This window comes from Staurois parvus, unplaced genomic scaffold, assembly GCF_062004578.1.
Source record: "Staurois parvus isolate SC_StPar_1 unplaced genomic scaffold, SC_StPar_1.0 ptg000488l, whole genome shotgun sequence".
NCBI classification, from domain to species: domain Eukaryota; kingdom Metazoa; phylum Chordata; class Amphibia; order Anura; family Ranidae; genus Staurois; species Staurois parvus.
This window is the reverse complement of record NW_028318284.1, coordinates 2,426,071-2,437,460: the sequence shown is the minus strand read 5'-3', so window position 1 is coordinate 2,437,460 and position 11,390 is coordinate 2,426,071. Positions and strand designations below refer to the sequence as shown.

The 11,390-nt window shown below is 44.1% G+C and overlaps 1 protein-coding gene across 6 annotated transcripts in view; it reads left to right on the top strand.

The window, feature by feature from the left end:
* Positions 1 to 3,807: 3,807 nt before the first annotated feature.
* The window catches only part of LOC149452212 (zinc finger CCCH domain-containing protein 11A-like), a 334,496-nt gene continuing 326,913 nt past the window's right edge, over positions 3,808 to 11,390 (top strand). For 3 of the 6 annotated variants that reach the window (XM_089689656.1, XM_089689657.1, XM_089689655.1), the window contains exon 1: positions 3,808 to 3,957. The gene's annotated coding sequence lies outside the window, so the exon portion shown is untranslated. The remainder of the gene's footprint in view (positions 3,958 to 11,390) is intronic. The other 3 variants (XM_089689653.1, XM_089689652.1, XM_089689658.1) reach the window with 1 other exon arrangement.

Genomic DNA, 11,390 nt, shown 5'->3' with positions numbered 1-11,390 from the left:
TTTTGTAAGGAAGAATGGGCAAAGATACCTCAAACAAGAATTGAAAGACTCTTGGCTGGCTACAAAAAGTGTTTACAAGCTGTGATACTTGCCAAAGGGGGCAGTACAAGATATTAACTCTGCAGGGTGCCCAAACTTTTGCAGACGCCATTTTTTTGTTTTCTGTTATTTTGAAAGTGTAAATGATGGAAATAAAATCTAACTTTTGTTGACATATTATAAGAATGTCTAATCTGTAATTTGATGCCTTTTGGAGATTTTTCCATCTTTCCTTGGCTTCTTTATGCACATTAATACAAATTTTTAGCTGGGGTGCCCAAACTTTTGATCCCCACGGTACCAGTTTGCAGGTGCTATAACATGTATACATTTTGGCCAAAATTTAAGAGGAAAAATTGGTATTTTTTGTAAGTAAAAAAAAAAAAGTTTTTTTCAACATTTAAGGTATTTAATTAACCCAGTGGTGATCAAATACCACCAAAAGAAAGCTCTATTTGTTTGTTCCAGTTAAAGAAGTACAAAGTTTTTTGGCTGTAGATCACAGGAGTGCAATTCGTTCTGCACTCCTGTGACCCATTTTCAGCTGACAATGGGCTAAAGCCCTCTGTCGGCTGATGTCACTCAGCCAGTCCAGGATGGAGAAAGATCCTGACTTTAAGGTCGGGATCCATCCCAGAATCTGCAGCACCTGGTTCAACCTCTCAGCGATCCGCTGAGAGCCTGAGTCAGCTGCTCCCTCCCCTTCCACAGTCTAGCACTCCAGTAAGCGCTGGAGGAGGGCACAGCAAACAGCAGTGGCTGACAAAACGGCAAAAACACAACGCAAAATGCAATGCAGAAATGGCTCAAACGCAACCTGCATAGGTGTGAACCTAGCCTTAACCTAGGTTCGCACCTAAGCGTTTCCCGCAGCGTTTTGCAGAAAAGCAGTACAGTCCATTTAACCACTTCCAGTCCTGACACTTTTACCCCCTTCCTGTCCAGGCCAATTTTCAGCGCTATCACACTTTGAATGACAATTGCGCGGTCATGCAACACTGTACCCATATGAATTTTTTTGGCATTTTTTTGAGACAGATAAAGCTTTATTTTGGTGGTATTTATTCACCACTGGGATTTTTATTTTTTTTTGCTATATACCCTATTTTTTGCTCCATAAGACGCACCTGACCATAAGACGCACCTAGGTTTTAGAGGCAGAAAACAGCAAAAAAAAATTCTGAACTGATGGACGGCAGACACAGTACAAGAGATGACCAGAGACTGCGGACAGCACAGGGATGACCAGAGACTGCGGACAGCACAGGGATGACCAGAGAGTGCGGACAGTACAGTAGATGACTGCCGACCTTTGGGGAGGGGGGGGGGGGGAGCGGGTACCTGAATTTGACAGGTACACGCTCTTATTTCCGCGGAGTTGTTCTTTGATCTTACCTGTTCCTCTATCCAGCCGTGCGCTGTCTTCCCAGCTTCTGTAGCGTCGGCGCTCGGCATGGTAGCCGGGTGCCCAGTGCGCATGGGCGAGAAGCACTTGCGCTTTGTGATTGGTCCGGCGACTTTTGGGATCTGTCATGTGTCCCAGGTACCGCCTTACCTTTCACAAAAAGCACCGCTTCTTGCGCATGCGCACTTGGCACAAGGCTGTCAAGCCCAGCGCCCACACAACAGAAGCCGGGAAGACAGCGCACCGCTGGATAGAGGAACAGGTAAGATCAAAGAACAACTCCGCGGAAGTAAGAGCGGGTATCTGTCAAATTCAGGTACCCGCTCCCCCCCCCCTCCCCAAAGGTCAGCAGTCATCTCCATAAGGTCCCGCTGCAGAGCTGAGTGGCCGGCCCGGTATTCTGACACAGCGGCTGTGGAAATACTGGACCGGCCGCTCCATATTCGCTCCATAAGACGCACTGACATTTTCCCCCCTTATGGAGCAAAAAATACGGTAAATGAAAAAGTCCAAAAATTTTGAAAAAAAGTGTTTTTCTTTAAAAATTTTGCAATTAAATAATATTTCATCATAAATCTTGGCCAAAATTTATTCAGTTATCTTTTTAGTAAAAAAAAATAACCCAAATTAGTTTATAACCAAAATTTATATATTTTTTTTTTATATTATTTTTTTCTACATACTGTCACCCTAGCAGTAGTGTCACCATGGTGACACTGTACTACTTGTGGGGGGTGATAAAGATTTTTTTTTTACACCCATAAAGGCTGTAAAAGCAATCATTTCTCCTCTCTGGCTGCATTCTTTCAGCCATTGAGAACTACTGTGTGAGCTGTGATTGGTCACAGCTTGTCACATGGTACAAGGCTGTTGTGAATAGCCCCTGGAGTGCCACCGTCCTGCTGTTTATATACAGTGGCCGGATGGCAAGTGGTTAACATGATTTCCTATGGGTCATGTTCACATCGCTGTGTTTTCACCCTGTGCGGTTTCTGGAAAGGGTCAAGTTGCGTTTTTGGTTCTTTAGAATTCAACGTAAACGCTGCAGAAAAGCATGTAGTGCGTTTTTGCTACATTTTAAATCTGCCTAGCAACAAGAAAAAAACGAATGAAAAAAAAACCTCAAAACGCAACAAAAACTCATCCAAAACACAGGTGCAAAAAGCAATGCAGAAACGGGTCAAATGCAACCTGCATAGGTGTGAACCTAGCCTAACCCTAGGTTCACACCTATGCATTTTCTGCAGCGTTTTGCAGAATTGCAGTACAGTCCATTTAACATGATTTCCTATGGGACAGGTTCACATCTCCACGTTTTTTGGAAAGGGTCAGCCTGGGTTCACAATTGTGCGGTTCAGCATATCGCATATGATTCACACAGAAACCGCAACACATTCTTGTGCAAATCGCATGCGAATTCTGTGCGGTGTGACTTGAGCCATACATTTTGTATGGCTCAAATTGCACCATATCCGCATCAAAAAGGTGCAGGACCCTTTTTTTTTTTTTTTAGTCCGCACTAGAATCAGATCACATGGGTATACACACCTATGCGATCCGATTCTACACATCGCACCGCATTTTGCAGACCGATTTCAGGGTGTTGTTAACATACACACCTGCAGCGGTTCACAGGAACGGGGTGCGATTGTGATGTGGTGCAGAATTTGCATAGAAACCGCTACAAATTCTGCACCGCATCAGTGTGAACCCAGGCTCAGGGCCTTTTTTTAATGCAAAACTTAGCGTTGTTTTATAGACTTCAACAAGAACTCTGCAGAAAAGCATGTATTGCGTTTTTGCTGTTTCGCTTTTAAAATCTACCTAGCCACAAGAAAGAAAAAAAAAACAAACCACATCAAGAACGCGTCATAATACAAGTGCTAAAATGCAATGCAGAAACGCATCCTGCCTAGGTGTGAACCTAGCCTTAGAATGTGTACATTTTCTTTGTGTGTGTCTGCCCATCAGCCTTGTGACACAAGGGGAAACGACAAGGTTGATGTCCTGCACATAGGTGAGTCACCAGCAGCGGTGAGAGCGGCTTGGCCAACTCTGCAATCACGTGACAAGGTACGAGCGCGGGAGCCAACATTGATCAGGCAGAGCAATTGCACACAGGAAAACCAGACCAGGAAGGCATATAAAGGGACAACCTCTAGCTAGGTTGCTAGAGAAGGAAAGCAATGATTACATCTAAAAAAAAAAAAACCACCTCGAAGCCATTAACCCGTGTTAAAAAAAAACCTCCTTCGTTGTTACAATCCACATCCATCGCACTCTCATTTACCTGAATTTTAAGTACTGTCCACATGGAAAAAATACGCGCCTTCTACGCATGGCTAGAAAAGAAGGCAGAGTGCAAACGTGACGTATTTCTTGCGACACTTACGTAAACAGATTAGGGACTATTCCACTGAAGCCATGATGAGTCCTGGCACACTTACAAAGGATATGCTTTTACCGGATTTCCGTCTTGTGAATTGTTGATTGTGGTGGCTCCTTGCAGACAGGTATAGTACATTTGGGGTGATGGGACAAGAGGCGGCAAGAGCATAGCGTGGATTTCGTTTCTATTTTGATCTTGTGCATGCAGCTCTAAGCTTTACGGCTGTTCTAGTTTTCATTAGTTTTGAGAAATGCTTATGTCGTAAATAACATCATTTGGTGACGCTTATTTAGGCTTGTGGTCGATATTTCTGACCTGTTCGGTATGTTTATTCAATCAGGCGTTCTCAGCTGTGAAGCCTTTGCTCATTCTGACTGGTCTACTAAAGGCTGGCAATCGATACCTGTACTTGCTCTATATTTCTCACGATCATGGGTTGAAGTGAAGATCATTTTTTGTTGTTATTGATGAACTGCTTGGTTTTTATTGCTACGTGGGTTTCTTTTGAGGAGGTTGCTTCTTACTTTCTGCCTTTGTGACCACCGCTGCTGGAACAGGAAGTGAGGGGAGTTTTACCCCAGTAGGGACAGTAACATTAACCACTTGCCCTCCAGAGGATTTACCCCGCTTCCTGACCAGGCCATTTTTTTGTGATACGGCGCTGTGTTTCTTTAACTGACAATTGCGCGGTCATGCAGCACTGCACCCAAATTAAAATTCTGTCCTTCCCCCCCCCCCCCCACAAATGGAGCTTTCTTTCGGTGGTATTTGATCACGTGAGTTATTTTTTGCGCAATAAACAAAAAAAGACTGCTATAAAACATATCCAGTAAAAAAAATCAAATTCTGTCATAAATTTAGGTCAAAAATTATTCTGCTACGTGTCTTTGCTTAAAAAACAATCCCAATATGTGTAAATTAATTGGATTACATGAAAGCTATAGTGTCTACAAGTGGTGTATATTGGAATTTTTAAAAAATTTTATTTATTCTAGTAATGGCAACTATTAGCGACTTATAGTGGGACTATGGCGGGCATTCTGACATTGGGTGGAAACTAACTGCCGCTGACATCCTCAGTGACACTAACACAGTGATCAGTGCTAATGAAAAGTACTAATGACCTATACTAATGACACTGGGCAGAAAGGGGTTAATAGCTAGGGCGATCAAAGAGTTAACTGTGTGCTGTGTTACTATTTTGTCTGTGTGTGTGCTTTACATTGTAAGCATGCTGGTGCTGACGGGAGAGATTTGTATTGTTTACATACAACCCTGTCAGTGTTCCTCGGTGATCACCGGGTGCTGGTGGGTAATCTCTGGCCGGGACACAGTGATCGACAGCTGTAGCCGCCAATGGCGGCGCACGTGTGTATATGTATGTACGTATGATTGAGATATATACCATATTTTCCGGCGTATAAGACAACTGGGCGTATAAGATGACCCCCTACTTTTCCTGTTAAAATATAGGGTTTGAGCTATACTCGCCGTATAAGACTACCCCTCTTCCAACGCACACCAAATAAAAAATCATCAGATTTGATTTCAATATGGTATGCTATTTCAGTATGGTATTCCAATGATGGGGTGCTATTCCTCCCACTGACACCAATGATGAGGCACTACTCCTCCCACTGACACCAATGATGGGGCACTATTTCATCCACTGACACCAATGATGGGGCACTATTCCTTCCACTGATACCAATGATGGGACACTATTCCTCCCACTGTCACCAATGATGGTGCCCCATCATTAGTGTCAGTGTGTGAGGAATAGTGCCCCATCATTAGTCAGTGGGAGGAATAGTGCCCCATCATTAGTCAGTGGGAGGAATAGTGCCCCATCATTGGTGTCAGTGGGAAGAATAGCGCCCCATCATTGGTGTCAGTGGCAGGAATTGCGCCCCATCATTGGTGTCAGTGAGAGGAATTGCGCCCCATCATTGGTGTCAGTGGGGAGAATAGTGCCCCATCATTGGTGTCAGTGGGGAGAATAGTGCCCCATCATTGGTGTCAGTGGGGAGAATAGTGCCCCATCATTGGTGTCAGTGGGGAGAATAGTGCCCCATCATTGGTGTCAGTGGGGAGAATAGTGCCCCATCATTGGTGTCAGTGGGAGGAATAGTGCCCCATCATTGGTATCAGTGGGGAGAATAGTGCCCCATCATTGGTGTCAGTGGGGAGGAGAAGTAGTGTCCCATCATTGGTGTCAGTGGGGAGAATAGTGCCCCATCATTGGTATCAGTGGGGAGAATAGTGCCCCATCGTTTGTATCAGTGGGAGGAATAGTGCCCCATCGTTGGTGTCAGTGGGAGGAATAGTGCCCCATCGTTGGTGTCAGTGGGAGGAATAGTGCCCCATCGTTGGTGTCAGTGGGAGGAATAGTGCCCCATCGTTGGTGTCAGTGGGAGGAATAGTGCCCCATCGTTGGTGTCAGTGGGAGGAATAGTGCCCCATCGTTGGTGTCAGTGGGAGGAATAGTGCCCCATCGTTGGTGTCAGTGGGAGGAATAGTGCCCCATCGTTGGTGTCAGTGGGAGGAATAGTGCCCCATCGTTGGTGTCAGTGGGAGGAATAGTGCCCCATCGTTGGTGTCAGTGGGAGGAATAGTGCCCCATCGTTGGTGTCAGTGGGAGGAATAGTGCCCCATCGTTGGTGTCAGTGGGAGGAATAGTGCCCCATCCTTGGTGTCAGTGGGAGGAATAGTGCCCCATCCTTGGTGTCAGTGGGAGGAATAGTGCCCCATCCTTGGTATCAGTGGGGGGAATAGTGCCCCATCATTGGTATCAGTGGGGAGAATAGTGCCCCATCATTGGTGTCAGTGGGGAGGAGGAATAGTGCCCCATCATTGGTGTCAGTGGGGAGGAGGAATAGTGCCCCATCATTGGTGTCAGTGGGGAGAACAGTGCCTCATCGTTGGTGTCAGTGTGGAGGAGGAATAGTGCCCCATCATTGGTGTCAGTGGGGAGAACAGTGCCTCATCGTTGGTGTCAGTGTGGAGGAGGAATAGTGCCCCATCGTTAGTGTCAGTGGGGGAGAGGAGCGGCTGCTCCTTCTTCCAGTTAGGCCGCTCGATTTTCGCGGGGCCGCTCGGCTCCGCCTCCTCGCCGGTGATTGGTCGCCTGTGTGCCTTTCCAGTGCTGGCGCCCAATCACCGGTGAGGAGGCGGAGCCGAGCGGCCGCGTGACCATCGAGCGGCCGAACTGAAAGAAGGAGCAGCCGCGCTTCCTGGACCGGATCGTCGTGGGACCGGAGCCAGGTAAGGTACAGCAGCCCCTCTGCCCACCCCTGTACTTAGTGTCCGCTGGAGGAGGAGGGGGGGCGGCGCCGCGCCGCCCCTCGAAAAAGTGCCGCCCTGACACCGGCTTGCACCGGCGTATAAGACGACCCCCGACTTTTCAGAAGATTTTCAGGGGTTGAAAAGTCGTCTTATACGCCGGAAAATACGGTATATACACACACGGGTGTGGACATTTTTGAAACAACTACTTGTCCAGGGACTAAATCGGGGCCCACCACCTTTTTACAGAGTAAGAGGAAACTCATAAATCTTAGCAGTAACACCGCAAGCAGATGTATACAGAGGTTTTAAAACACACAGTAGCACTCTTCAGAGACAGGGATTCTTAGTTTGCATTAAAGAGCTTTAGAAACAGTTCAACACTTTTCAGAAAATAGGATTTAGTACTAAAAAGGTCAAAATGGTGCAATAAAAATATTTACAGAAAAAGATGTAGCCTATATATACAGTTGTGTTCAAAATAATAGCAGTCAGACATCACTAACGTGATCAATCACTGTTTTTGGTAGAAATGATATTTCTACATGGCAAATAATTTACTAGCAGGTGTAGTAGAGTAATAGAAATCCAACAGACCCAACAGTCATGACATGCATGCTGCTGATTCTGTGTAATTGAATCACTAATTGAAAGAGGCATGTTCAAAATAATAGCAGTGTGGAGTTCTATTAGTGAGGTCATTCATTCTTTGAAAAACAGGTGGCAATTATTGCCCTTATTTAAGGAAGGAAGCAAATGTACATGCTGGTTACATTGCATTTCTCTCTGAAAATCTGAGGAAAATGGGTCGTTCCAGACATTGTTCAGAAGAACAGCGTACCTTGATTAAAAAGTTGATTGGAGAGGGGAAAACAAAGAAGTGCAGAAAATGATAGGCTGCTCAGCTAAAATGATCACAAATGCTTTAAAATGGCAACCAAAACCTGAAAGACGTGGAAGAAAGCGAAAAACTACCATTCGAATGGATAGAAGAATAGCCAAAATGGCAAGGACTCAGCCAACAATCCGCTCCAGGAAGATCAAAGAAGGTCTAAAGTTACCTGTGAGTACTGTTACAATTAGAAGATGCCTATGTGAAGCCAAGCTATCTGCAAGAAGCCCCCGCAAAGTCCCACTGTTGAAAAAAAGACGTGCTGAAGAGGTTACAATTTGCCAAAGAGCACATTGACTGGCCTAAAGAGAAATGGCGCAACATTTTGTGGACTGATGAAAGTAAGATTGTTCTTTTTGGGTCTAGTGGCCAGAGACAGTTTGTCAGATGACCCCCAAACACTGCATTCAAGCCACGGTACACTGTGAAGACAGTGAAGCATGGTTGCTCAAGCATCATGATATGGGGATGTTTCACATACTACGGTGTTGGGCCTATTTATCGCATACCAGGGATCATGGATCAGTTTGAATACATCAGAATACTTGAAGAGGTTATGCTGAAGAGGAAATGCCCTTGAAATGGGTGTTCCAACAAGACAATGACCCCAAACACACCAGTAAATGTGCAACATCTTGGTTCCAGACCAACAAGATTGACGTTATGGAGTGGCCAGCCCAATCCCCGGATCTTAATCCAATAGAAATCTTGTGGGGTGACATCTAAAATGCAGTTTGAGGCAAAACCAAGAAATAGAGAAGAACTGTGGAATGTAGTCCAATCATCCTGGGCTGGAATACCTGTTCACAGGTGCCAGAAGTTGGTTGACTCCAGGCAACACAGATGTACAGCAGTTCTCAGAAACAGTGCTTATACGACTAAATATTAATTATGTGATTCAAAGGAAAGCAAAATCTTCACACATTTTTCAGTTTATATAGTGAATGTTTGAGTTTGTAAAGAAGAATACAAACACTGCTATTTTTTTGAACAGTCAAATATTCACTTTTCTTCAATTTTTTTTTAGAGGAACAACACAAATTTGATATATTTTTCTTCATGTTTTGATTTGGAATAGAATGTGTAGTGTTCCCAATGCATTTGTGTGTATGGAAATCAAAGCTATTAGAAGCATTTTGAGCTTTATTCACTTTTTTCAACACACTATTATTTTGAACACAACTGTGTGTGTGTGTGTGTGTGTGTGTATATATATATATGTGTATATATATATTAGAGCAATAACACCAGAGCGATAAAGGAAGAAGTTTAAGAAGGTAGAATACTTGCAGAAGTCCTGGTTTAAGCAGATTCAAGTGTCCTGAACAAAAGGGTACCTTTTCTCCCAAAGTTGGTTCCTGATGTTAAAAGGGAGAATTTCTTCATCTCCAGGCCTGACAGCCTATTTTCTAGTGACCCAGCAGGGGGTGTCTACTGAAGCCAAGGGCCAATCGCCTCATTTGGGGAGGGGGTTTAGGCGGAGACCCAGGCCGTGACTCAAATCCCTCCAAAGTTTATACCATGGTTAATAACCTTCCATAGGTACATGTAGCATCCTATCCACTGGTAGGATAATATGCTAAATTATCTGCTGAACGTCCAGACACCAGATATGTCATATCTGCCTGTGACGGTTAAAGAGATCGCTTTCTGCTCTCAGGTAGACATTATCTAGGGGTGTAAGGTATCAGGTGACTTGTATTAAAATGCCCTACCTGAATATATGCTTTCTTTTATTGTACTTTGTTCCTGTCGGGAGTTATGAATTTGTAAGGAAAAGTGATTTCAGTGGAATGTACGTTTTTACTGCTACTCTGGAATGCTTTTCATGTCCAGTGACTGACAGATTTATAGCTTTACGATCAGGCCAGAGCAAGAGTCGGACAGACCTCATGGAACCAGCTAATTGGGTTTACAACCATGAAGTGTATCCAGCTGTGCCCTGTGCACTCCTCAACTCAGCAACACACAGAGCACATGCCATTCAACAAAAAGGGAGGGGGACTGATTTGGAGTGAGGATGACACCAGAATGTCGGATCTTAGCAAAATGGTTGTCCGAGTCCATATCTGTGCGCACGATTGCTACAGTACCCTACTTGTTTGATAGAAGAAGGGGATCTTATCATAAAAAAAATCTTTAAGCAGTTTTCTTTAACCCTTTTGCTGCCAGAGCCAGTTTTGCTTTTATTTTGCACAAGTTTAAAAAAATCATTTTAGGCCTGAAGATTGCACAAAACCCCCAAACATATATTTTCTGAAAGCAGTCACTCAAGACCTAGAGAATAAAACAGCTAAACATTTTTATGTCTCACAATATTATTGCAACTTTGCAATATTTTAGGACAAACAAATGCAATAAATTATGCACATTTTAGATAAAATATAAAAGACGAGGTTGTGCCAAGTAAATAGATACCCAACATGCCAAACCTTAAATTTGTGCGCGCCTATGAAATTGCATCAAGCTTCAGTACCCTATATTTTCTATAGACAACGCTTTAAAAGCCCTTTTATAGGTCATCATTTTAGTGTTTTATAGAGGAGGTCTGGTGCTATAATTATTGCTCTCAATCCGGTGTGCATGGCGGTATGTAATGTTTACCGCAATCGACGGTTTCACGTGTAGGCACCCCAATGTGTTTGTTTCACGTGTATATGTTGGGTTGGGCCTCCCAATTTTTTTTTTTGGAGGGGCAGGGGATGTTATGTATTTTTTTTACTTAGAATTTTTATTTTTTCATCACATAGGGGACACAGGGTCCTCTATGTGATGATTTTTTGGTGCCAGGTTCTCTTTATTGAGACATGCAACAGAGCCGCCTGACTGCTTCCCTCTGATAGACAGGAGTCTGCCTGTCCGTTTTACACACAATTCTGGTGGGTGCAGCCACTGGATTGTGTATAAAACCCCCTGTTGTCAGGTACATATGGCATATAGACCTGGCAGCAAAAGGGTTAAAGAGCTGAAAGCACAAGGCCACTTCATGTATTCCTTGAAAGACAATGCAGATGATGTAACCATGGCCTTAGAGGAAAAGTACAACTAGTGGAACATATTAAAAGCCTGCAGGGACAAATAAGAACATACCTAGGTGAAGAAAACCAGAACTTTGTAACCTCCCAGGATAAATCACTGATCTCCAGTTTTCCTTGGAGTTTCTTATTCAGAATATCAGGATTATCGCAGCACATACACGCTAATGCACAGTAACAATGGGCCTATATCCTTATATACAGGGGTTAGACAATAGAAATGGAAATACTACATGATTTGCAGGTGTGACAGTGACAACATGTTTTGCGTTTGTAGCACGCTCCGAGTCAGCTATGGGTGCTCTAGCTTCAATTGTTAAAGAAGAGGGCTGAGTATCAGTCTGG